We start from the raw sequence: 24,556 nt of genomic DNA on the forward strand, positions 1-24,556 counted from the left end.
CATGCATTCTGCTTCCCCAGCAAAGTCTATGAGAATCATGCAAAATCCGGGTGCACGATGCTTTTTTAAACAAAGCGTTTTGATTGTCAAAAGTTTTGCAAAATCTCTGCGCTTAAAAAAGCAACATGTGAATTCTTTTGTCCGTTTTGGCAGCTTTCTACACCCATTGAAATCAATGAGTTGTAGAAAACTGCTACCAAAATGCTAAGCAGTGCGTTTGCACTGCATTTTTGTTGCGATCCGCATGTATTTTTGACATAACAAATGCAGGTCTTTCGGTCTCTCTCTCTCTCTCTGTCCATGTCGGTCTCTCCCTCCCACTCCCTCTCTCATACTCACCGATCCACGATCACCGGCGCGGCGCTGCACGGCGTTCACGCTGTGGCAGCTTCTGCTCTTTTGAAAATGCCGGCCACTCATTACTCCATCTCGTATTCCCTGCTTCCCCCGCCCACCGTCGCCTATGATTGGTTGCAGTCAGACATGCCCCCACGCTGAGTGACAGCTGTCTCACTGCAACCAAACACAGTCTCCGGTGGGCATGTCTATATCGTACAGTAAAAAACTAAAAATAAATAATTAAAAAAAAACAACGTGCGGTCCTCCCCAATTTGGATACCAGCCAGGGTAAAGCTGAAGGCTGGTATTCTCAGGATGGGGACTTTCACGTTATGGGGAGCCCCCCAGCCTAACAATATCAGCCAGCAGCCGCCCGGAATTGCTGCATCCATTAGATGCGACAGTCCTGGGACTCTGCCAGGCTCATCCCGAATTGCCCTGGTGCGGTGGGAAATGGGGTAATAAGGAGTTAATGGCAGCAGCCCATAGCTGCCACTAAGTCCTAGGTTAATTATGGCAGGCGTCTCCCCGAGATAGCTTCCATGATTAACCTGTAAGTTAAAGAAAACAAACACACACATCCAAAAAATCTTTTATTTGGAATGAAAGACAAAAAAAACCACCCTCTTTTACCACTTTATTAATCCCCAAATACCCCTCCAGGTCCGACATAATCCACATGAGGTCCCACAACGCTTTCAGCTTTGCTACATGAAGCTGACAGCGAGCGTCCACAGACCACGACTGCTCTCTGTCAGCTCCACGCAGCAACTGAAGTGAGCTGCGCGATCACCGATGACGTCACTCAGGTTACTTGCGGCCACCGCTCAGATGGAGGACTCCAGCTGTGGCCGCGGGTCACCTGAGTGATGGCACCGCTGATCGCGCTGCTCACTTCAGTCACTCAGGGGATTTGCGGGCACAGGCGAGTCCTTCACGTGTGACCGCAAATCAGGCTGTGACACAAAAAGAGAGCCGTGCGATGTCAGTGAAATCGGGTGAAGTTGGGACGTCACTGCTGCGGACTCCTGTGTCCTGGCACTGACCTCAGAGGTTCATCTGAGTTCATGACAGCACACAGAGACAGAGTCACGGAATGACAAAGAAGTTGGGTGCAGTTCATCCAAGTTCATTCACATCGCCTGGCTCTGTCTGTGTCTGCTGTCAGTGGGCATGTAGCAGAGCTGGGGGACCGCACTGACAAAAATGCATTCAAAACACATATAAAATGCATGCAAAATGTATCCAAAATACATGCATTTTGGATGCATTCTTTTTGTCAACACGCAGCGTCAAGTCTGCCAGAGGGTGCATTTATTTCTACACTGGTCAGGACGCAGTGTGCGCATGAGCCCTTGCACAGACCCAGCTCAGACACGTCCGCACACCTCACTGTGTGCCCCCATTCTCTTGTCCCCTCCCACCAGGCTGGTTAATCCCGGGACTCATTCCTACCTCTAGGCGACCATCCCCTTTCATGGTTAACCGTCTATGCCCGGTGTGGAGAACTAGGATTTTGGTTATGCTTTTGTTATATCGGCACTGGTACTACAGGTCCCAGAGGGTAGGTCCTGCATCCCCAAGAGGATGCAGTTCCTTGTAGTGCCCTGAGTGGCTCAGGAGGGCTACATATGCATACTTCCGGCCACACACCGACTAGACTGTTTTCCTTCATTCAATACACTTGAATTGAGTGATGCCATGCTCTTTCAGTTGAAACATGACTGGGAGTAATCATATCACATACTTGCTGTCACATGACCTCACACTCCGGCACCATGATGTGAGAATTTACAAGTCAGCAGTCCCAAACATTAGAGGTATGTTCAGATTTGGGTACTGCCCAAAGTATCTAAATTGCTCTATATTCTATATTTTTAGAAATTGTCAGTGAATTTTATGGTAAGGATTTTGTGCTTACTAGTGTGAGAAAGGTACACGCTTCTGTTATTAATATTTGTTGTCTGACCTTCATAGGATATGACGAAATTGTGCATCCTGATCGGGAAAGGGTTCCCGCAAACTGACAAACAGTTATGTAATGGTGATCATAAGGGTACATAAGCTGTGTCCGCACGATCACCGCCAGGAGCTAGTCTTAAGTGATAGCCAAGGTACGTCTTTAGCAGCCAGGGCTGGTGACCATACCACACCTGGCTGTTTAACCCCCTATATGCCAGATTAATAGTGGTCACTCACAGCATTTAGAAGGCTAGGAGAGTTGGGGCTCTTTCTCCCACCTAACCGGCACCCCCTCAATTGCGGATATCGATGTTAGTTGTGGTAATTGGAGCTCAGGTAATGACCTCCGGGTCTGCCAGGTACAGTGGCCTGTTAGACCATGTCAGGCGTTCTTTCAGTTTTACACTGACACGTCTAATGAATTGCCATACATGTGTACTTGAGCGCATTAGAAGTGATTAAAGAAATAAAAGTTGAAGTCCCACAGAGGAACTAAGTGAAAAAGTAAAATATAGTTAATTTTTTTGTTTTAAAAATTTAAAAAAAACAACAAAAATATTGTCAAAAATTTTGTGTTCGGCGACTTTCCTGGTGGTCGCCAAACAGGTCTACGAACATATCTGAGTACAATTGAATTCAATGGGAGACAAAATATATGTGTTATTAAGGGCTAGGGAAGCTGTTATTAGTAACAATTAGGGGAGCTGATGTTAGTAAATGCTAGGGGGGCTGCAAAAGAAAGAAAATAAGGAATAAAGCAGGACAGTTATACTTACCAAGTCTCCCGTGTGGCTGTCACATTGCTGCTAGGTCCACTCATTAGCCCTCATACATATTCACTGCTTCCCTCGCCCACCGTCAATCCCGGCATCTCTGTTTGGTTGCAATCAGACCACAGCGAAAACTTGTGTGACAGCATCTGTGATTGATTGGAATCACACATGCTATCTGGGTCCCCTAATTGAGTGTAAAAATAAAAATAAAAAAAAAAAATTGGTGTAGGGTCCCCCGTATATTGATACCTAGTGCAGATAAAGCAGACAGCTACAAGCTGTATCTCTCAGCTGTATGCTTATCTTGACTGTGTATCAAAATACGAGGGACCCCATGCGGCTTTTTTAAAAATGAATTAAGCGAATAATTTAAAAAACAGTGTGCGGTCCCACCCAATTTTCATACTCAGCCAAGATAAAGCCGACAGCTGGGGTCTGTGGAAGCCCAAAGCCGCTCAGAATTGTCGTATCCACTAGATAAAAAAAAAAGCAAATCTTTATTTTTATATAGCGCCAACATATTCGGCAGCACTTTACATATATCAGGAACACTGTCCCCATTGAGGCTCACAATCTAAAGTCCCTACTTGTATGTCTTTGAAGTGTGGGAGGAAAACGGAGTACCCGGAGAAAACCCACGCAAACATAGGGAGAACATACAAACTTCTTGCAGATGTTGTCCTTAGTGGGATTTGACCCCAGGACCCCAGCGCTGCAAGACTGCAGTGATAACCACTGAACCATCGTAGATCCTCTCACCATTACTATTTTGTAAGCAAAAAGAAATAAACACAATCACCAAAAAAATGCTTTATTTGAAATAAAATACAAAAAAACTCACCCTATTTCACCCCTTTTTTTTATCCCCGAAAACAACCAGGTCTGACATAATCCATACAAGATTCCACAACGATCCATGCTCTGCTACATCCTGCAGTCTCAGCACGTGGCCAGAGAACATGACCGCCTTTTGCGGCTGCAGGCAGAAACTGACAGAGCAGCAAACGTGAGTGGTGACAATATTGAGTTTATGTGCGGTCACAGCTGGAGGTTCCCACGGTACACCACCTGTGTTCACAGGATAACTCACCTCAGGTGAACTGGTTGAACCCAGTGACCTCACCTCAGGTGAACTAAGTTCAATCAGACCTGCATCTCCTGGCAGAAAACCGCAGATGTTTTGACAAGAGATGCATATTTGATGCTGAAATGTATACACCATATTACTCCACCAAATCTGCATATTACTGAAAAAAACGCATTGAAACGTGATGCGATTTTGATGCGGTATTGATGCGATTTTTTACCAGGAGATACAGAATTTGTGCTGGAATATGGTGTATAAATTTCAGCAACATATTGGCATTTGTTTTATGCCATTATGGTACAGTTTTCTGCCAGGAGATGCAAATATGGTGCTGAAATGTCTGCACTAGATTTCTGCACCAAATTTGCATCTCCTGGTAGAAAAACGCACCAAAACGGCGTCAAAACCATTTTTGTTCATTTTTTTGCCAAGAGATGCTTATTTGGTGCTAAAACTTATACACCAAATTCCTTCACCAAATCTGCATCTCAAGGCAGTATAACACATCAAGATTCCATCAATACAACATCGTGTTTAGATGTGTTTTTGCCAGAAGATGCAGATTTGGTGCAGGCATTTGATGTATTAATTTCAGCACCAAATTTAAATCTCCTGGCAAAAAATTGCATCAAAACTGCATCTCATTTAGATGTGTTTTTTTTGCCAGCAGATGCAGTATTGGTGCAGGAATATCAGCATTTCTTGGCAAAAAATCGTGGTTTTCTGCCAGGAGATGCAGGTCTCATTGAACTAAATAAGTTCGCCTGAGGTGAGCTCAATGAGATCACCTGGCGTCAGTTTACCTATGGTCACAGGTGGGATACTTTGGGAACCTCCATCTGTGACCGCAGATAAACTGAGTGACGTCACCGCTTACAGTTGCGGCTCAGTCAGTCTGTGCCTGAAGCCACAGAGTGCAGTCATGTTCTGTGCTCACATGCTGTAACCTCAGTTTGTAGCATAGTCGGGATCATCATGAGATCTCGTGTGGATAACATTGGAATTTGGTGTTTTGCAGTAGCATAACTAGAGTTCAATGGGCCCAGGTCCAAATTTTGCACCTGGGTCCCCCTCCCAGTCTCTTCTCACCTCCCCCCCCCCAGTCTCCTCTCACCTCCCCCCAGCTCGGACTACAGGATAATTATGCTGACACTCGGATCTTTCCCTCAGCAGCCTGCCCTCCCAAGTTCTTCTGTACATATTTACCTCAGCACCCAGTTTTTACATGCTCTAATATCCCTCTTTTCTTCAGCACCCAGCTTTCCCATGTTCTGCTATACATCTTTCCCTCAGCACCCAGCTTTCCGATGTTCTGCTATGCATCTCTACCTCAGCATCCAGCTTTCCGATGCTCTGCTGTACATCTTTACCTCAGCACCCAACTTGCCCCTTATATCAGAGCATGGGAAAGCAGGGTACTGAAGGAAAGATGTATAGCAGAGCATGGGAAAACTGCATGCTGAGGGAAAGATGTGTTATAGAACATGGGAAGGCTGGGTGTTGAGGGAGAGATGTTTAGTAGAGCATGGGAAAGTGGGGGTTCAGGGGCAAAGCATGCACAAGCTGGGTCCCGAGGGAAAGAGCCTTGAGGCTGCATTATACGCTACGAGTTATCGTGCGTTCGCATGAGCGATCGCACCCGCAACCATCGTTTGTGCGTTACGGGCAATTTGTTGCCCGTGTCGCACAAATCATAAACCCCCTGTCACACACACTTACCTCCTGAACGACCTCGCTGTGGGCGGCAAACATCCACTTCCTGAAGGGAAGTCACACAGCGGCCGGCCAATAGAAGCGGAGGGGCGGAGATGAGCGGGACGTAAACATCCCGCCCACCTTCTTCCTTCCACATTGCCGGCGGGATGCAGGTAAGCTGAAGTTTATCGTTCCCGGGGTGTCAGACGGAGCGATGTGTGCTGCCTTGGGAACGATGAACAACCGGAGCACAGAAGGACGTTCGATTTTTTTGAAAATGAGCAACGTGTCAACGAGTAACGATAAGGTGAGCATTTTTGCTCGTTCACAGTCGCTCGTAGCTGTCACATGCTACAATATGTCAAACGATGCCGGATGTGCGTCACTAACGACGTGACCCTGACGACATAATTATTAGATATATCGTAGCGTGTAAAGCGGCCTTTATTCCCTCAGGATCCAGTTTTCCCATCCCACGCTTGTATCTTTGTCCCCCATCCTCGTATATGTTCATGTCCTTGTATATGGCCCCATTCACCTTTTTTTCTGTACTAAAAATAACAATAGAATTATTCATTTTGCATACAAAATGGTAGTTGTTTTTTTAATGGTGTACAAGTGTTAACATTTTTAGTTTTTTTTGGTGCTTTTAGTATTATTTATGCTTTTTAATGTCTGAATTTTAGCACTAAAATGTCGCATGTACACAGTCACTTCTTCACACAAACGCAGACATGTGTGACGCTCTGGCCTATCAGGTCATCAGAGGGTATTGTGCAATCTGCCCTTCTGCACAGTATCCACTCCTCCTTGGTTACGGATCCTGGTCCTTTGGTGTTGCTAACAGCTTAGCCAGTCAAAATCCTAGGAACACTTTGCACCGTACCCACCAGACACACCATTGGGGAGCCTGAAGGGAATAGGGCCGCCCATATGGGGGTTGGGAGGGAAAAGTGACAGGGTGAAAAAGGAGTAAAGGAGTTGTGTGGTGATTCTCAAGAGGAGAGGTCACAGGGTAGGAACTGGGCTCCTTGAGTTATAGGTGAATCAAGCGAGGAGGGGCAAGATGTACGACCAAATGTAACATATTATTATGACTGCACCCAAGAACATATGCACAGACCACGAGAGATAGGGGCAAGGCAGTCATGGGTCACACAAAGGACCACAAGGTCAAAAGTATAGTCAGTACAACTTCTTTTGCAAAAATATAACAAATATTTATTTAGATACAATACATAGCAAAAGAAGTGACAGTACAAAGATATCATCAAAGAGAATAAGAGGACACTGATCAGGCAAGAGTTATGTCACTGATGTAGAACACGGATCCACGTACCATATAGGGAGTAGTATACAATTATGTCAGATGATGGCTCCTCTGTGCAACTATGTAAAAACTGTAATTTAACCCCTCATATAGTAATATAGCATATACAAAGTTAGGGGGTACTACAATATATGACCAATATATCGGGAACTCATTCAGTAAGTAGTTCCCTGTGCTCAGAGGAGCCAAATCCTTAACCGTGTTGTAAACAACCAGAAAAAAAGTAAATAATAATGGAGGAGGTTATAAAACTCCCATCTTAAACTCACCCATACTGGTTATCGTGGAGGCCGAGGAAAACGTGCCCCGACACACACGTTTCGCTAACTTCTTCGGGGGGCCGTGGGGTGATGTGAATAAGGCTAGCATGTGCATAAATATCCCGCTTCCGTGACCAGCTTGTCAGCCATTGGTCGCGCGCGAGGCGGGACTCCGGCCAGAGACCGCATCATCGGGCACTCCCGGAAATGACGCGAGCATTTCCTGTGTCGTCACACAGGATGTGCGCGTCACACCATATGGAGGCCGTCCGACGCTGGTATGACAGGAGTGCCAAAGCGCTTGCGCACCGCCACAGCGGACATGGAGGAAGTGGGCAAAACAAAGGGCAAATACCAGCAGATGGAGATAACGCCCTGCGATATATAAGGAAAACGCAGACCATATAGAGGAGTGACTAAAAGGATCAAAAAAAGAGATCTCAGTCCCTGTATCCATATGGCGCTTATATTAAAATACAATACATAGTGTAATCCAAGATAAGCAGAAACAGCAGCCAACGGTACAGGGAGTGAAATCAATGGAGGCAGACCTACACAAAATAAATAGAAAAAAGGCAACCTCCGCCACTCAATATATGGCAGCCAAAGCACGGTGCAAAATGTCAATTTCTCCATATCACGGGCAACATAATCACTGCGCACTAATATACAGCAGGTAGAGTAAAATGATTCTCCATATGTCCGGATTGGTATAAACAGACACCAAAGGCCTGTCTAAAATCGCTTCCTCCAATAGATTCTCTCAGACACTCCCTCCATGCTGGGGATAGGGAAAAGGACGATCATAAAGCCATCTCCATTATTAAACGTATGCTCGCAGGATGGCATGTCCTAAGAGTCCCAATAAGGAGGTTTAGACTCCTGGAGGGAGAATCCATGGGGCGGAACACATGAGATGCAATAGCCTAAGCCTGTAAAGAGATAAAGCAAGAGACAAAAAAGAACAAAAAACACACCAACATTAGTAAAATGTTTTAAAAGGGACACCGAGGCATACCATTAAAATCAAGGACCAAATAGAGAGCCAAATAAAGACTAGGTCGGATGGAATTCATAAAAAAGGGGCAAAAGATAATTTTTCATTAAGTCCACTCGGCGCCATTGTGCCCAGAGTGACAATCCACCTGCACTCAAGACGTGCCAACGCTTGCTGGTAGTTGCCGCCCCTTGAGCCCAGGTGCAACCTGTCAATGGCCCGTACTCTGAGGGATGAAGGATTGCAATCATGACACAACTTAAAGTGTCGAGGGATGGTCCTAAGGGAGCACAGATCATCCACCTCCCTTGCCGCTATGATGTCCCTGACATGCTCACGTGTGCATACACGAAATTGTCGAGTAGTCAGGCCGACATATAGCAAGTTACATCCACACTTGGCAAGGTAAATGACATGATCCGTGTTACAGGAGATATAATGTCTGATAGTAAACTCCCTCGTTCCATCCGCCGATGTAAAGGAGAAAGCTCTTTCAATATTTTTACATGAAACACATGAGCCACAAGGGAAGCATCCCCATTTTGGTTTCCCGATGTTAAAGGGTAAGGTATCATGATGCACATAATGGCTATGCACCAAGATATCTCGCAGATATCTCTGTCCGGAGTCCCGCCTCGCGCGCGACCAATGGCTGACAAGCCGGTCACGGAAGTGGGATATTTAAGCACATGCTAGCCTTATTCACATCACCCCATGGCCCCCCGAAGAAGTTAGCGAAACGTGCGCGTCGGGGCACGTTTTCCTTGGCCTCCACGATAACCAGTATGGGTGAGTTTAAGATGGGAGTTTTATAACCTCCTCCATTATTATTTACTCCTTTTCTGGTTGTTTACAACATGGTTTAGGATTTGGCTCCTCTGAGCACAGAGAACTACTTACTAGAGTTGAGCGCGGTTCGTGGTTCGTGGTTCTCCAGTTCTAGGCTCGAGTGATTTTTGGGCTGTTCGAGATCGAACTAGAACTCGAGCTTTTTGCTAAAAGCTCGATAGTTCTAGATATGTTCGAGAACGGTTCTAGCAGCAAAAAGCAGGGCTTTTTACAGCTACAGTGTGCAGGAGCCATCGCTGGCAGCCTGCCACAAGCTGGTAACCAAGATAAACATCGGGTATCCAAGCAAAGCGCTTTGGTTAGTAACCCGATGTTTATCTTAGTTACGTGCAGGAAGCCCACACTTTCCCGCTCAGCTCAAGCTCACTCCGCCCCCTCCTGCCTGCGGCATGTACACATACATACACACACACACACACACACACACACACACATCCCCCCCCCCCGCTCGGCTTACCTGCGGTGATGAAGTCCCGCCATCCCGACCTCAGCGCTGTCACTGTCCTCCATGGCCGCCGCTTGTCACATCACCTCTCGCTTCCGACCCGAGACTGACTAGCGGTGACGTCACGGACCTCTCGCGATACTTGCTGTGAAGGCGCCGGTCATTGACCTCAGTGACAGGGGCTGTCAGTGTGCTGGAGATCAGCGCAGGTAATGTACCTCGCTGACAGCAGCACTTGTCATGCCCTGCAGTGACCTGGGCTGACCCATTGATGTTAGCTCAGGTCACTGCACTGCTCTCCCAGCCAATGGGGAACATCCTGCTCTTCATTGACTGGGACAGTGTGGATCGTCATGGCAACCCCTTGGATTACACCAGACCTGGATTTGTTTTTCAATCTAATAAATTGGTTAAAGAGGGAATGTTTTGGGGAGTGTTTTTTCAAATAAAAATGTGTTTGTCGTCTATTTTTTTTTATTACTGACTGGGTTGGTGATGTCGGGTATCTGATAGACGCCTGACCTCACCAACCCCAGGGTTTGATGCCAGGTGACATTACACATCTGGTATTAACCCCATATATTACCCCGTTTGCCACCGCACCAGGGCGCGGGATGAGCTGGGGCGAAGCACCAGGATTGGCGCATCTAATGGATGCGCCACTTCTGGGGCGGCTGCGGCCTGCTATTTTTAGGCTGGGGAGATTCCAATAACCATGGACCTCCCTAGTCTGAGAATATCAGGCCCCAGCTGTCTGCTTTACCTGGCTGGTGATCCAATTTTGGGGGACCCCTACGTGTTTTTTTTTTTAATTATTTATTTAATTTAAAATAACAGCGTGGGGTGCCCTCAGTTTTGGATTACCAGCCAAGGTGAGGTTGCCAGCTGTGGTCTGCAGGCTGCAGCCGTCTGCTTTACCCTAGCTGGCTACAAAACTAGGGGGAACCCTACGTCATTTTTTTTTCATTTTTTTGGCTAAATACAAAGCTAAGCACCCCTTAGTGCCACATGAAAGGTACCAAAGGGTGTTCCACTTTTTCTCCATTTTTTTCTCCACTTTTTCTCCACTTTTTCTCCACTTTTTCTCCATTTTTTTCTCCACTTATTCTCCACTTTTTCTCCACTTTTTCTCCTCTTATGCTCCACTTTTTCTCCACTTTTTTCTCCACTTTTTCTCCTCTTATGCTCCACTTTTTCTCCACTTTTTTCTCCACTTTTTCTCCTCTTATGCTCCACTTTTTCTCCACTTTTTTCTCCACTTTTTCTCCTCTTATGCTCCACTTTTTCTCCACTTTTTCTCCACTTTTTCTCCTCTTATTCTCCACTTTTTCTCCACTTTTTCTCCACTTTTTCTCCACTTTTTCTCCTCTTATGCTCCACTTTTTCTCCACTTTTTCTCCACTTTTTTCTCCACTTTTTCTCCTCTTATGCTCCACTTTTTCTCCACTTTTTTCTCCACTTTTTCTCCTCTTATGCTCCACTTTTTCTCCACTTTTTTCTCCACTTTTTCTCCTCTTATGCTCCACTTTTTCTCCACTTTTTTCTCCACTTTTTCTCCTCTTATGCTCCACTTTTTCTCCACTTTTTCTCCACTTTTTCTCCACTTTTTCTCCTCTTATGCTCCACCTTTTCTCCACTTTTTCTCCTCTTATGCTCCACTTTTTCTCCACTTTTTCTCCACTTTTTTCTTTACTTTTTTCTCCACTTTTTCTCCTCTTATGCTCCACTTTTTCTCCTCTTATGCTCCACTTTTTCTCCACTTTTTCTCCTCTTATGCTCCACTTTTTCTCCTCTTATGCTCCACTTTTTCTCCACTTTTTCTCCACTTTTTCTCCACTTTTTCTCCACTTTTTCTCCTCTTATGCTCCACTTTTTCTCCACTTTTTTCTCCACTTTTTCTCCACTTTTTCTCCTCTTATGCTCCACTTTTTCTCCTCTTATGCTCCACTTTTTCTCCACTTTTTCTCCTCTTAATCTCCACTTTTTCTCCTCTTATGCTCCACTTTTTCTCCACTTTTTCTTCACTTTTTCTCCACTTTTTCTCCACTTTTTTCTCCACTTTTTCTCCTCTTATGCTCCACTTTTTCTCCACTTTTTCTCCACTTTTTCTCCACTTTTTTCTCCACTTTTTTCTCCACTTTTTCTCCACTTTTTCTCCTCTTATGCTCCACTTTTTCTCCACTTTTTCTCCACTTTTTCTCCACTTTTTCTCCTCTTATGCTCCACTTTTTCTCCACTTTTTTCTCCACTTTTTCTCCACTTTTTCTCCTCTTATGCTCCACTTTTTCTCCTCTTATGCTCCACTTTTTCTCCACTTTTTCTCCTCTTAATCTCCACTTTTTCTCCTCTTATGCTCCACTTTTTCTCCACTTTTTCTCCACTTTTTCTCCACTTTTTCTCCACTTTTTTCTCCACTTTTTCTCCTCTTATGCTCCACTTTTTCTCCACTTTTTCTCCACTTTTTCTCCACTTTTTCTCCTCTTATGCTCCACTTTTTCTCCACTTTTTCTCCACTTTTTCTCCACTTTTTCTCCACTTTTTGTCCACTTTTTCTCCTCTTATGCTCCACTTTTTCTCCACTTTTTCTCCGTTCTTTTTCTATGGTCAGTCTACCCATTAGCTCTGCCATGCATACTGTAGCTCTACACCTACTGCACATGTTACTTTATGATTGACATCTCTTTCGTACCAGAGCTGTCTAAGTCTACTCTGACCCCATATTTGTCATTACTATATTGTCCTTGTACTGTATTATGACATTTGTATCATGTGTTTCATTTCTTGCTGTGTTGCAATTTTTTTGCTGCATCCCAATTGTACCTCTACATTGTTCGAGTTTATGTTATTGTTCTCTCACTCTTATGTGATACTGATTATTGTCATTTTTCATGATTACATGCAGATAAGTCCAATCTGACGAAGGCTCAGGCCGAAACGTCATTTGTAACTTGTTTTGGACAAAAACATATATGCTTATGAAAAAAAAATTTTCTTAATACGGACCAATAAAGAGTGATTTTGCATTACTATCCATTGTGACTTACTGACTTAGTCTGGGAGATATAGAGTGCCGAGGTTACTCACTAATTTTATCTATTATTACCTCTGAGCACCTATATACCAGTGAGCAGAGCTTCCTCTACAGTAGTTCTCCTGATTAGGCATGCCCTTACCTCATGAGCAGGGCATTGCAGCTTTGGTAGCAACCATTACGACATGGACTCTGCTGCTGTGGACCCGGGGAGAGTGAGTGCAGATTCATTGCACCCACACTCCTCACATGAAGGGTCCGCACTCCTAGAAAATGGGGGATACGTTCCCTGAGTGTCTCCCCCCCATATTCTAGACGGTCCAGAGTCGTCGTGGGACCCCTTTATTTTTTTTCTTACAATAAATTGGTGAAAGAGGAAATGTTTTGGGGACTGTTTTTTCAAATAAATTTCTTTTGTCGATTTTTTGTTTTTGTTAGTACTGACAGTTTATGATGTTGGGTATCTAATAGACGCCATGACATCACAAACTGCTGGGCTTGATCTCAGGTGACTTTACAGCTAGTATCAACCCGATTTATTACCCAGTTTGCCACTGCACCAGGGCACGGGATGAGCTGGGGTGAAGCGCCAGGATTGGCGCATCTAGTGGATGCGCCACGTCTGGGGTGCCTGCGGCCTGCTATTTTTAGGCTGTGAAGACCCAATAACTATGGACCTTCCCACCCTGAGAATACCAGACCACAGCTGTCCGCTTTACCTTGGCTGGTGATCCAATTTGGGGGGGACCCTACTTTTATTGTGTAATTATTAATATTTATAAAATAATTATAAAAAAGAGCCTGAGGGGACCTCCACATTGGATCCCCAACCACGGTAAAGCTGCCAGCTGTGGTTTTCAGGCTACAGCCGTCTGCTTTACCCTAGCTGGCTATCAAAAATGGGGGGACCCAACGTAATTTTTTTTTTTTAACTATTTTTTAAATAGAAAAAATTAATGGGCTTCCCTGTATTTTGATTGCCAACCAAGGTAACGGCAGGCAGATGGGGGTGGCAACCCATAGCTGTCTGCTTTATCTGCGCTGAGAATCAAAAATACCGCGGAGCGCTACGTCATTTTTTTAAAGATTTATTTTTACAGCACTGTGATGTCCAGCAATCAAAATACAGGGAAGCCCATTTTATTTTTAGTTATTTAAATAAATAATTAAAAAAAATATATATGGGCTCCCGCTGCATTTTTTGTATTGCTAGCTAAGGGTAATCCAAGCAGCTACTGGCTGCTAACCCCCACTGCTTGGTGTTACCTTCACTGGCAATGGAAAATCCAGGGAAGCATTTTTTATTTTTTTTGCCAAAAAACTACAAAAAAAGGACGTGAGCTTCGCCATATTTTTGTATGCTAGCCAGGTATAGCAGGCAGGTGCTGGAAGAGTTGGATACAGCGCCAGAAGATGGCGCTTCTATGAAAATGCCATTTTCTGAGGTGGCTGCAGACTGCAATTCGCAGCAGTGGGGCCCAGAAAGCTCAGGCCAACCGGTGGTGCGGATTCCAATCCCCAGCTGCCTAGTTGCACCTGGCTGGACACAAAAATGGGGCAAAGCCTACGTCATTTGTTTTCTAATTATTTCATGAAATTCATGAAATAATATAAAAAGGGCTTCCCTTTATTTTTGGTTCCCAGCCGGGTACAAATAGGCAACTGGGGGTTGGGGGCAGCCGTACCTGCCTGCTGTACCTGGCTAGCATACAAAAATATGGCGAAGCCCACATAATTTTTTCAGGGGGCAAAAAACTTCTGCATACAGTCCTGGATGGAGTATGCTGAGCCTTGTAGTTCTGCAGCTGCTGTCTGTCTGTATGGAGAAGAGCAGACAGCAGCTGCAGAACTACAAGGTTCAGCATACTCCATCCAGGACTGTATGCAGAAGTTTTTTGCCCACCAAAAAAATGACGTGGGCTTCGCCATATTTTTGTATGCTAGCCAGGTACAGCAGGCAGCCACGGGCTGCCTCCAACCCCCAGTTGCCTATTTGTACCCGGCTGGGAACCAAAAATATAGGGAAGCCCGTTTTTTTTAATTATTTCACTTATTTCATGAAATAATTAAAAAACAAATGACGTGGGCTTCGCCCTATTTTTGTGTCCAGCCGGGTACAACTAGGCAGCTGGGGATTGGAATCCGCAGCACAGGTTAGCCCGAGGTTTGTGGGCGCCTCTGCTGCGGATTTCAGTCCGCAGCCGTCCCAGAAAATGGCGCTCTCATAGAAGCGCCATCATCTGGCGCTGTATCCAACTCTTCCAACAGCCCTGGAGCCGGGTGGCTTGTTGGGTAATCATGAGTTAATACTGGCTTTGTTTTACCAGCCAGTATTAAGCCAGAGATTCTTAATGTCAGGCACGTTTGACCCGGCCATTAAGAATCTCCAATAAAGGGTTAAAAAAAAGACACCACACAGAGAAAAAATACTTTAATAGAAATAAATACACAGACACATTAGAGACACATTAGAGACTCCATCTTTATTACCCCTGTCAGCCCTCCACGATCCTGCTCTTCTGTCTGCTTTCTTTCTAGTGTAGTAGTAGTGACGATTGTAGTGAGGGGCATCACTTGGGGCTGGGGAACCTCCATCCTCACTACAATGCTCACTACAATCGTGCAGCCTTCACTCTGTGAGTGATCAGTGCTGGCTGCTAGCGGTAACGCTGACAGACGCGTTACCATAGCAACGGTGCTCTCGGAGCCGCGGTTAGCGGTGACGTCACCGCTAACTGCGTTGCTATGGCAACGGTGATCTCCGTTAATGACCGGCTGTGTCAGCCGGTCCCTAACGGAACGGGGAGTCGACCGTGTGCTAGAGCATGTCGCCGGTACACGGCGATACACATATGTGCACCGTGTACCGGAGAGATGCACTCGCAGGTCCTACATGACGTGTCATAGTCATGTGACCAGTCTGTAGCCAATGAGATAATAGCCACGTGACTGGTCACATGGCTATTTTGACGTCACGATAGGTCCTGCTTCTCTGCTGGCAGTGCAGGTCACCGGGAGGATTCAGCGATCATCGGATGGAATAGCGGCAGGAGACAGAGTGCAGAAGGGATCGCGAGGACCGGTAAGTGTTATGGCAATGTTTATTAACTGTTTGTGTACATTTATAATGCATTTTTATGTGTTTGTGATTGCCTCCCATTATAGCCTATACGTTCGAGTTCGGTTCGTCGAACGTTCGACGAACCGAACTCGAACGGGACCCCCGTTCGGCGAACCGACCTCGAGCCGAACCGCGACCGGTTCGCTCATCTCTACTACTTACTGAATGAGTTCCCGATATATTGGTCATATATTGTAGTACCCCCTAACTTTGTATATGCTATATTACTATATGAGGGGTAAAACTACAGTTTTTACATAGTTGCACAGAGGAGTCATCATCTGACATAATTGTATACTACTCCCTATATGGTACGTGGATCCGTGTTCTACATCAGTGACATAACTCTTGCCTGATCAGTGTCCTCTTATTCTCTTTGATGATATCTTTGTACTGTCACTTCTTTTGCTATGTATTGTATCTAAATAAATATTTTTTATATTTTTGCAAAAGAAGTTGTACTGACTATACTTTTGACCTTGTTGTCCTTTGTGTGACCCATGACTGCCTTGTCCCTATCTCTCTTGAGTTATAGGTGGCAGACGTTGGTCTGGGCCTGGTAGGAGCTGGAACCTCGGTCACAAGGGATCGTGTCAAGGGGCACGGACTGCCGAGAAGCGCAGCCAGCGGCCTTGAGCCATTACCGGGCAGGGGCCAGGGCACGACGTGGTACGTGGACCCTAGGCCGGGAAGTAGCTTCACGCGTCTTGGTAATTTACCCGACGGGGGTGAAGACTTCAAGATTCATACCCAGCCCGCTCCAAAATCGGGGTACTAGCACACCGATGGGATAGGACTTTCCCAAACTACAGTCCAAAGAAATCTTACGCGTGAACCCTGAGAAAAAGCTCACTCCGTTAGCCATACGGGTGAGCGGGACCCGAATAGTTCCAAACTTGAGGGTCCAATAGTGAGAAGGTGCCACGAAAAAGGCCACAGGCTAACAGCAGCACCAAAGACACAGATCCAGGCGTGATCGCTCCATGCTGTAGTGGTGCTCAGAATTCTGGTTTACAAGCTGTCGGTGTAATTATTCCTGGACTGAGTGAGTACGCTGAAAAACCCCTTTGCCTCTTCCCAATGGCACCCTGTCACCGACACCTAATGGGCCCCGGGGCACAAAACCACTACCCACGGAGGGGTTAAAACATCTTGCTGCTACACCATCGCCACTGGGCTCCCCCCCTCCCCAACAGCAGTGGTGGTATTCCACATTACCACGCACCGTGGGTGGTGTCATGAACTTCCAATTCCCCCTGTACATAGTTCACCCCCTTTAAATCGAGTAGCCGCATGACTCCCGGGTCCTGAGACCCCTCGAGCCACCGCAGATCCGGATCCAAGCAGCCCAGCTGCTAGCACGGAGGCAGCACACCTCGAATTTCCTGGCGTCACCCAGGACCCACTTACCTGGGTTCCGTGCGACTTGAAAGCCAAAAACCGCGAGTCAAGAGTCCTTTTCCCACCAATTCCGCCATTGTCCGGCATCTTTTCACGCCAAAACGCTGTCTTCCCCGAGAAAGCGCACAAAGCTTAGGCCCCACCCTTAGTCTTGCGTGTGAGGCCGGAACTGGAAGTTCCCAGAGGGCCACAGTACACGAGAGAGTGCTGTGAAAAGACCGAGGGGGCGTGTCGGAATGTAAAGAGAGCGGAAGTGGAACAGGGATGCCAGGATTCTGCGACAACGTTCCTGGAAGATGCAGTGGCAAGATGGCAGAGTGAGACCGGTCCCCAGAACGTGCTGTCCCTGGCACCACGACAGGGAATAGAGGAGGAAACGGAGCAGCTGTGCAGGAGAATGCAGACGCAGTTCCTGTTTATACTGAACCACTGGAGGGAAGAGATGAGGAGCTTGGCAGTGGCGGTGCGAGACCGTGAGATTGAAATCCCACGTGAAGAGAGTGTAAGCGGTTACCCAGTCCCTATCAATTGCCCAAATCCGGCCACAGCGGCTGAGGGATCCGGACCATCCCCACTCCCGGTGAGTGCTCCACTATCAACTACCCCATCCTCGGTGGACGCCGAGCTGCCCACACCAACCCCGGCAGTGGAACCTTCAGTGCATCTACAAGAAGCTCCAGCTGCAGAGATTCAGACGACGACCCTCATTTCAGTCACGGCAGTGGTCACCCAGACACCGGCTAGACGAGACCCGGCCATATCACCGGGCCTGTCCTCAGAGGAGGAGCACCCGGACCCTGCAACCCCGGCTGCAGAGCAGTCGGTTCATCAGTTTGCACCTATGGGAGTGGAACCAAGATGTCCACCCGTTCCGCTACTGCACGGTATCCCGACAGCTGTTGGGGCCGCCAGAGTCTAAGTAAAGCCAGTGCCAGATAGGGAGCTGAGGCTGGGTGCTGATGCCCCCTACTGGGAACGACAACAATACCAGCTGCAGACAGAGATCGTAACCAGAGACCGGCGATGACGGGAGCTTGCTGCCTGTGATCGAACAGAGAAGGAGCAGGTGAGGAGTGCTGCTTCTCGAGTTAAAGGGCCATGGTGCCGTGGCCTGGTGGAGCGCTTTCACCTCGAGCAAGGATGGGGGTTTATCCGCGAAGCAGGCCTCACCGCAGAGGTGTATGTGTCCCAACGAGATGTGGCGCAACACCTGCCTTGGGGCCACCCGGAGTGTAATCTTCAGCCTGAAGAAATGGTTACCTATACCCGCCATTGCGGGAAGCGGGGCTGGTAAGCCCCGGAGGTAACTAAGCATGTGATGTTTGAGGAAGGGTATGTGTCGGCGTCAGTAGCACGTAGTCACAAGGAAGCGTGGCTACGGGACCCAACAGTCTACTACTGGAAAAATGTGACAGTACCAGTAGTTACGATGCCTTAGAATTGTTAGGTATCGGTGCTTTCGTTTGTTATTTTTCATAGTTTGTTATTTTTCATATAGAAAATGTTAGTAAATAAGCGCCTAATCAACCAGTTTTAATGAAAAGAGTGAAAGTCACCAGATTTGCAAGAAAATTGTTGAAAATGTGTACCACCGGTACATGTACTTCGTTAAGGTTTTTATATATAAGTAAATATGGACCATGGTCACAGGACAGGCGTGACCAACACGAACTTGTGTTCTGTAAAATAGTTGCACCTCCTGTGCCAACCAGAGTCGTCGAGAAGACAACACCCGGGACCTTAACCTGGTCACGGACCCGCGGATAGGTTTCCAGGGGGTCAGGTTGTTTGGGTGGCAGGTTATTGGGATCCGGGACCTTGGGACTGGACTATCGCAGGAAGGGGCTGCAACGGAGCAGGTTGAGCCTCCGTTACCAGAAAAACCGGTAGCGTCCCACCGTTGGGCGATGAACTCTTGACAATTTTAGTAATGTTTCAGTAAAGTGTCTCCCCTGTGAGGGATGGAGACTGTTAATAGCTGTTAAAAACAAAAATAAACTTCTGGTGTCCTGTAGCTCGGGTTCGAGCTACGTTTAACCAAGGGGGAATGTGACACCCTGGCTTATCATGTCGTCACAGGGTATTGTGCAATCTGCCCTTATGCACAGTATCCACTCCTCCTTGGTTACGGATCCGGGTCCTATGGTGTTGCTAACAGCTTAGCCAGCCAAAATCCTAGGAACACTTTGCACCGTACCCACCAGACACACCATTGGGGGGACTGAAGGGAATAGGGCCGCCCATATGGGGGTTGGGAGGGAAAAGTGACAGGGTGAAAGAGGAGTAAAGGAGTTGTGTGGTGACTCTCAAGAGGAGAGGTCACAGGGTAGGAGCTGGGCTCCTTGAGTTATAGGTGGCAGACGTTGGTCTGGGCCTGGTAGGAGCTGGAACCTCGGTCACAAGGGATCGTGTCAAGGGGCACGGACTGCTGAGGAGGGCAGCCGGCAGCCTTGAGCCTTTACCGGACAGGGGCCAGGGCACGACGGGGTACGTGGACCCTAGGCCGGGAAGTAGCTTCACGCGTCCTGGTAATTTACCCGACGGGGGTGAATACTTCAAGATTCATATCCAACCCGCTCCAAAATCGGGGTACTAGCGCACCGATGGGATAGGACTTTCCCAAACTACAGTCCAAAGAAATCCTACGCGTGAACCCTGAGAGCAAGCTCACTCCGTTAGCCATACGGGTGAACGGGACCCAAATAGTTCCAAACTTGAGGGTCCAATAGTGAGAAGGTGCCACGGAAAAGGCCACAGGCTAACAGCAACATTAAAGACACGGATCCAGGTGTGCTCCCTCCATGCTGCAGTGGAGCTCAGAATTCTGGTTTACAAGCTGTCGCTGTTATTATTCCTGGACTGAGTACGCTGAAAAATCCCTTTGCCTCTTCCCAACGGCACCCTGTCACCGACACCTAACGGGCCCCGGGGCACAAAACCCCTACCCACGGAGGGGTTAAAACATCTTGCTGCTACACCATCGCCACCGGGCTCCCCCCTCCCAAACAGCAGCGGTGGTATTCTACATTACCACGCACCATGGGTGGCGTCACGAACTTCCAATTCCCCCTCTACATAGTTTACTCCCTTTAAATCAAGTAGCCGCACGACCCCTGGGTCCAGACCCCTCGAGCCACCGCAGAACCGGATCCGAGCAGCCCGGCTGCTGGCACTGGGGCGGCACACATGCACACTATATTTGTTATATATTTATGTTAAATACGGTATATGTCTGCATTTTTAAACACACTGTATACACAAAGAAATAAGAAATTTGGATGTCTGACAGCAAACCATAAAGATGAGGAGACCCGGCCACCATCACAGGTCAGCAATGAGACATCATCAGCTACAGGGGAGTGGGGGAGGGGACAGGAGAGTGCAACTGTGAGGGGCAAATAGGAGGATAGGCGAAGGAAAGAAAAGGGAGTGGACGAGGGGGCAGGAGAGTGCATCTGTGAGTGGCAAACAGGAGGATAGGTGAAGGAGAAAAGAGGGAAGTGGGGGAGGGGGCAAGAGTGCATCTGTGAAGGGTAAATAGGAGGATACGTGAAGGATAGAAGAGGGGAGTGGGGAGGGGGCAAGAGCGTGCATCTGTGAGGGGCAAATAGGAGGATAGGTGAAGGAAAGAAGAGAGGAGAGGGGGAGGGGGCAAGAAAGTGCATCAGTGAGGGGCAAATAGGATAGCTGAAGGAGAGAACAGGGGAGTGGGGGATGGGGCAAGAGAGTGCATCTGTGAGGGGTAAATAGGAGGATAGGTGAAGGAGAGAAGAGGGGTGTGGGGGAGGGGACAAGAGAGTGCAGCTGTGAGGGGCAAATAGGAGGATAGGTGAAGGAGAGAAGAGAGGAGAGGGGGAGGGGGCAAGAAAGTGCATCAGTGAGGGGCAAATAGGATAGTTGAAGGAAAGAAGAGGGGAGTGGGGGATGGGGCAAGAGAGTGCATCTGTGAGGGGTAAATAGGAGGATATGTGAAGGAGAGAAGAGGGGTGTGGGGTAGGGGGCAAGAGAGTGCAGCTGTGAGAGCAAATAGGAGGATAGAAGAGGGTAGTGAGGATACAGACATCATTTTAGGGAGCTATAGTACTCACTTTAGGTCGCATTGTGTCCTCTGAAGCTTCTCCCTCCTACCACTGCCGACTTCTGAGCAATGGCAGTGCAGGGGAGAGGGATACAATCTCCTCAGAAGTCTCTCATATTTCTGCAGCACTCACTGCACAGGCCTGAAACTCCACAGCAGCTCCGTGCCTGTGGGCGGGGCTTACTGCCGGTGGGCGGGGCCGGCTTTGCTGAGGGGGTGGCAATGATAAGCTTTTCTCCCTCTTCTGAAGGACGGGAGGGGCAGAACCTAAATGGAGCATACAGCATTTATGCTGGAGAGACTGTCAGGGCAGCGGGGGATCCACTGACTTCCACATAGGCTGGAGAACAGTAAAATCTTTATAGAAGCAGACCATCATCCAGTAGATACACAAAGCCGGGACCGGGTGATCACAGTGCTGTTATTACTGCTCTCCCCGCCCATAAGCATGCCCACCTCTCAGCACAGACTTCACTGGAAAGAGGTGGGAGGGATAATGGGCAGATAGAGAAGTGCACATGCATTTTTTAAGTAGCCGGGACATGTGTTATCCCCAGAGCCAGCTGCAGTGACCATGTTCCACCGCAGTTTGCAGCACAGGGAGCAGACTGGGCTCAGTGCTGCAATACACGTCAGCTGGATGTGGTACTTGGTATTACATCCAGCTGAACTAAGTGCTGAGGTCCAGGACGGGCTCTTTGAAGCCCCGGGCCCAGTCGCAGTGGTGACCCCTGCAACCGTGATCATTACGTCCCTGGTGTTTGGGGTTAATAAATTGGAGAAAGATGTTTTTTTGTATTTTATTTCAAATAAAGGCTTATTTCAGTGTCTGTGTTTATTTCTTTTCATTTACAGGATTAGTAATGGGAGAGTCTCGGTGACATCTCCAATTACTAATCTAGGGCTTAGTGGCAGCTGTGAGTTGTCATTAACACCTTATATTAACTAGAGTTGAACGCAGTTCGCGGTTCGAGGTTCTCCAGTTCGCGGCTCGAGTGATTTTGGGGGCTGTTCTAGATCGAACTAGAACTCGAGCTTTTTGCTAAAGCTCGATAGTTCTAGATACGTTCAAAAACGGTTGTAGCAGCAAAAAGACAAGCTAATTACTAGCTGGCTTTCCGCTGTAATGGTGTAAGTCACTCTGTGACTCACACTATTATGAAATTTCAGCGTATAGTGTGCGGGAACAGCGCATTCAGATCACTGCTGTTTGGATAATAGTGATCGCCATTTTTTTTTTTTCCTTGTCTTCCTTCCCTAAGCGCGCGCGTGTAGTGGGGCGGGCCAGCATGTCAGCCAATCCCAGACACACACACAGCTAAGTGGACTTTTAGCCAGAGAAGCAACGGCATGTGTGATAGGATGTCCATGTCACATGTCCATGCATTATAAAAACGGACATTTTCCACCAGCACGCCATTATCTGCCTTCTGCGTCTTGGTGTCAGTCACCGCTGGCGTAGCTCCTGTCTCCGATACTGCTGTGTACGCTCTATACACAGCGCTATACACAATAGGGATAGAAGTATCTATTAGTCCTTGTAAGGGCTAATACCGGCAGGGTCAAAGCCATAGGTGACAGTCAGGTCCGTGAAAACAGATTTTAACAGCTACACAAGATGACAGCGTCTGTGTAGCTAAGGTCAGGGATTTCCTCGCTGCATTTCCCCATTAGGAGGGATAGAAAGGGAGGCTTCCTTTCCTCTACCCAGACCCACAACCCTGCCACTGTACCCTCCTGCCCTTTGCACACTCAAACTCATTGTTACTAAGCCATTATACTAGCAAACACTGAGTAAACTTAGTGGCATCCTAAAAGTGGCTGTTGGACTTCATTATTGTCCCACTAGTGCAAAGATATTTGCAGCACCTCTGCATTGCACACTCAAACTCATTGTTACTAACCCATTATACTAGCAAACACTGAGGAAACTTAGTGGCATCCTAAAAGTGGCTGTTGGACTTCCATTAGTGTCCCACTGGTGCAAATCTATGTGCAGCACCTCTGCATTGCACACTCAAACTCATTGTTACTAAGCCATTATACTAGCAAACACTGAGGAAACTTAGTGGCATCCTAAAAGTGGCTGTTGGACTTCCATTAGTGTCTCACTGGTGCAAATCTATGTGCAGCACCTCTGCATTGCACACTCAAACTCATTGTTACTAAGTCATTATACTAGCAAACACTGAGTAAACTTAGTGGCATCCTAAAAGTGGCTGTTGGACTTCCATTAGTGTCCCACTGGTGCAAATCTATGTGCAGCACCTCTGCATTGCACACTCAAACTCATTGTTACTAAGCCATTATACTAGTAAACACTGAGTAAACTTAGTGGCATCCTAAAAGTGGCTGTTGGACTTCCATTAGTGTCCCACTGGTGCAAATCTATGTGCAGCACCTCTGCATTGCACACTCAAACTCATTGTTACATAGCCATTATACTAGCAAACACTGAGGAAACTTAGTGGTATCCTAAAAGTGGCTGTTGGACTTCATTATTGTCCCACTAGTGCAAAGATATTTGCAGCACCTCTGCATTGCACACTCAAACTCATTGTTACTAAGCCATTATACTAGCAAACACTGAGGAAACTTAGTGGCATCCTAAAAGTGGCTGTTGGACTTCATTATTGTCCCACTAGTGCAAAGATATTTGCAGCACCTCTGCATTGCACACTCAAACTCATTGTTACTAAGCCATTATACTAGCAAGCACTGAGGAAACTTAGTGGCTTCCTAAAAGTGGCTGTTGGACTTCCATTAGTGTCTCACTGGTGCAAACCTATGTGCAGCACCTCTGCATTGCACACTCAAACTCATTGTTACTAAGCCATTATACTAGCAAACACTGAGGAAACTTAGTGGCATCCTAAAAGTGGCTGTTGGACTTCCATTAGTGTCTCACTGGTGCAAACCTATGTGCAGCACCTCTGCATTGCACACTCAAACTCATTGTTACTAAGCCATTATACTAGCAAACACTGAGGAAACTTAGTGGCATCCTAAAAGTGGCTGTTGGACTTCATTATTGTCCCACTGGTGCCAAGCTATTTCTAGCACCTCTGCATGACACCCTCCTGCTCTGTTTTTAATAAGCTATAATAATAGCAAAAAATGCTGCCATTTAGTGGCATACAAGAAGTGGCTGTTGTACTCCATTAGTGCCCCACTGGTGAAAAGCTATT

Source organism: Anomaloglossus baeobatrachus, chromosome 1 (assembly GCF_048569485.1).
Source record: "Anomaloglossus baeobatrachus isolate aAnoBae1 chromosome 1, aAnoBae1.hap1, whole genome shotgun sequence".
In the NCBI taxonomy this organism is placed as follows: Eukaryota; Metazoa; Chordata; class Amphibia; order Anura; family Aromobatidae; genus Anomaloglossus; species Anomaloglossus baeobatrachus.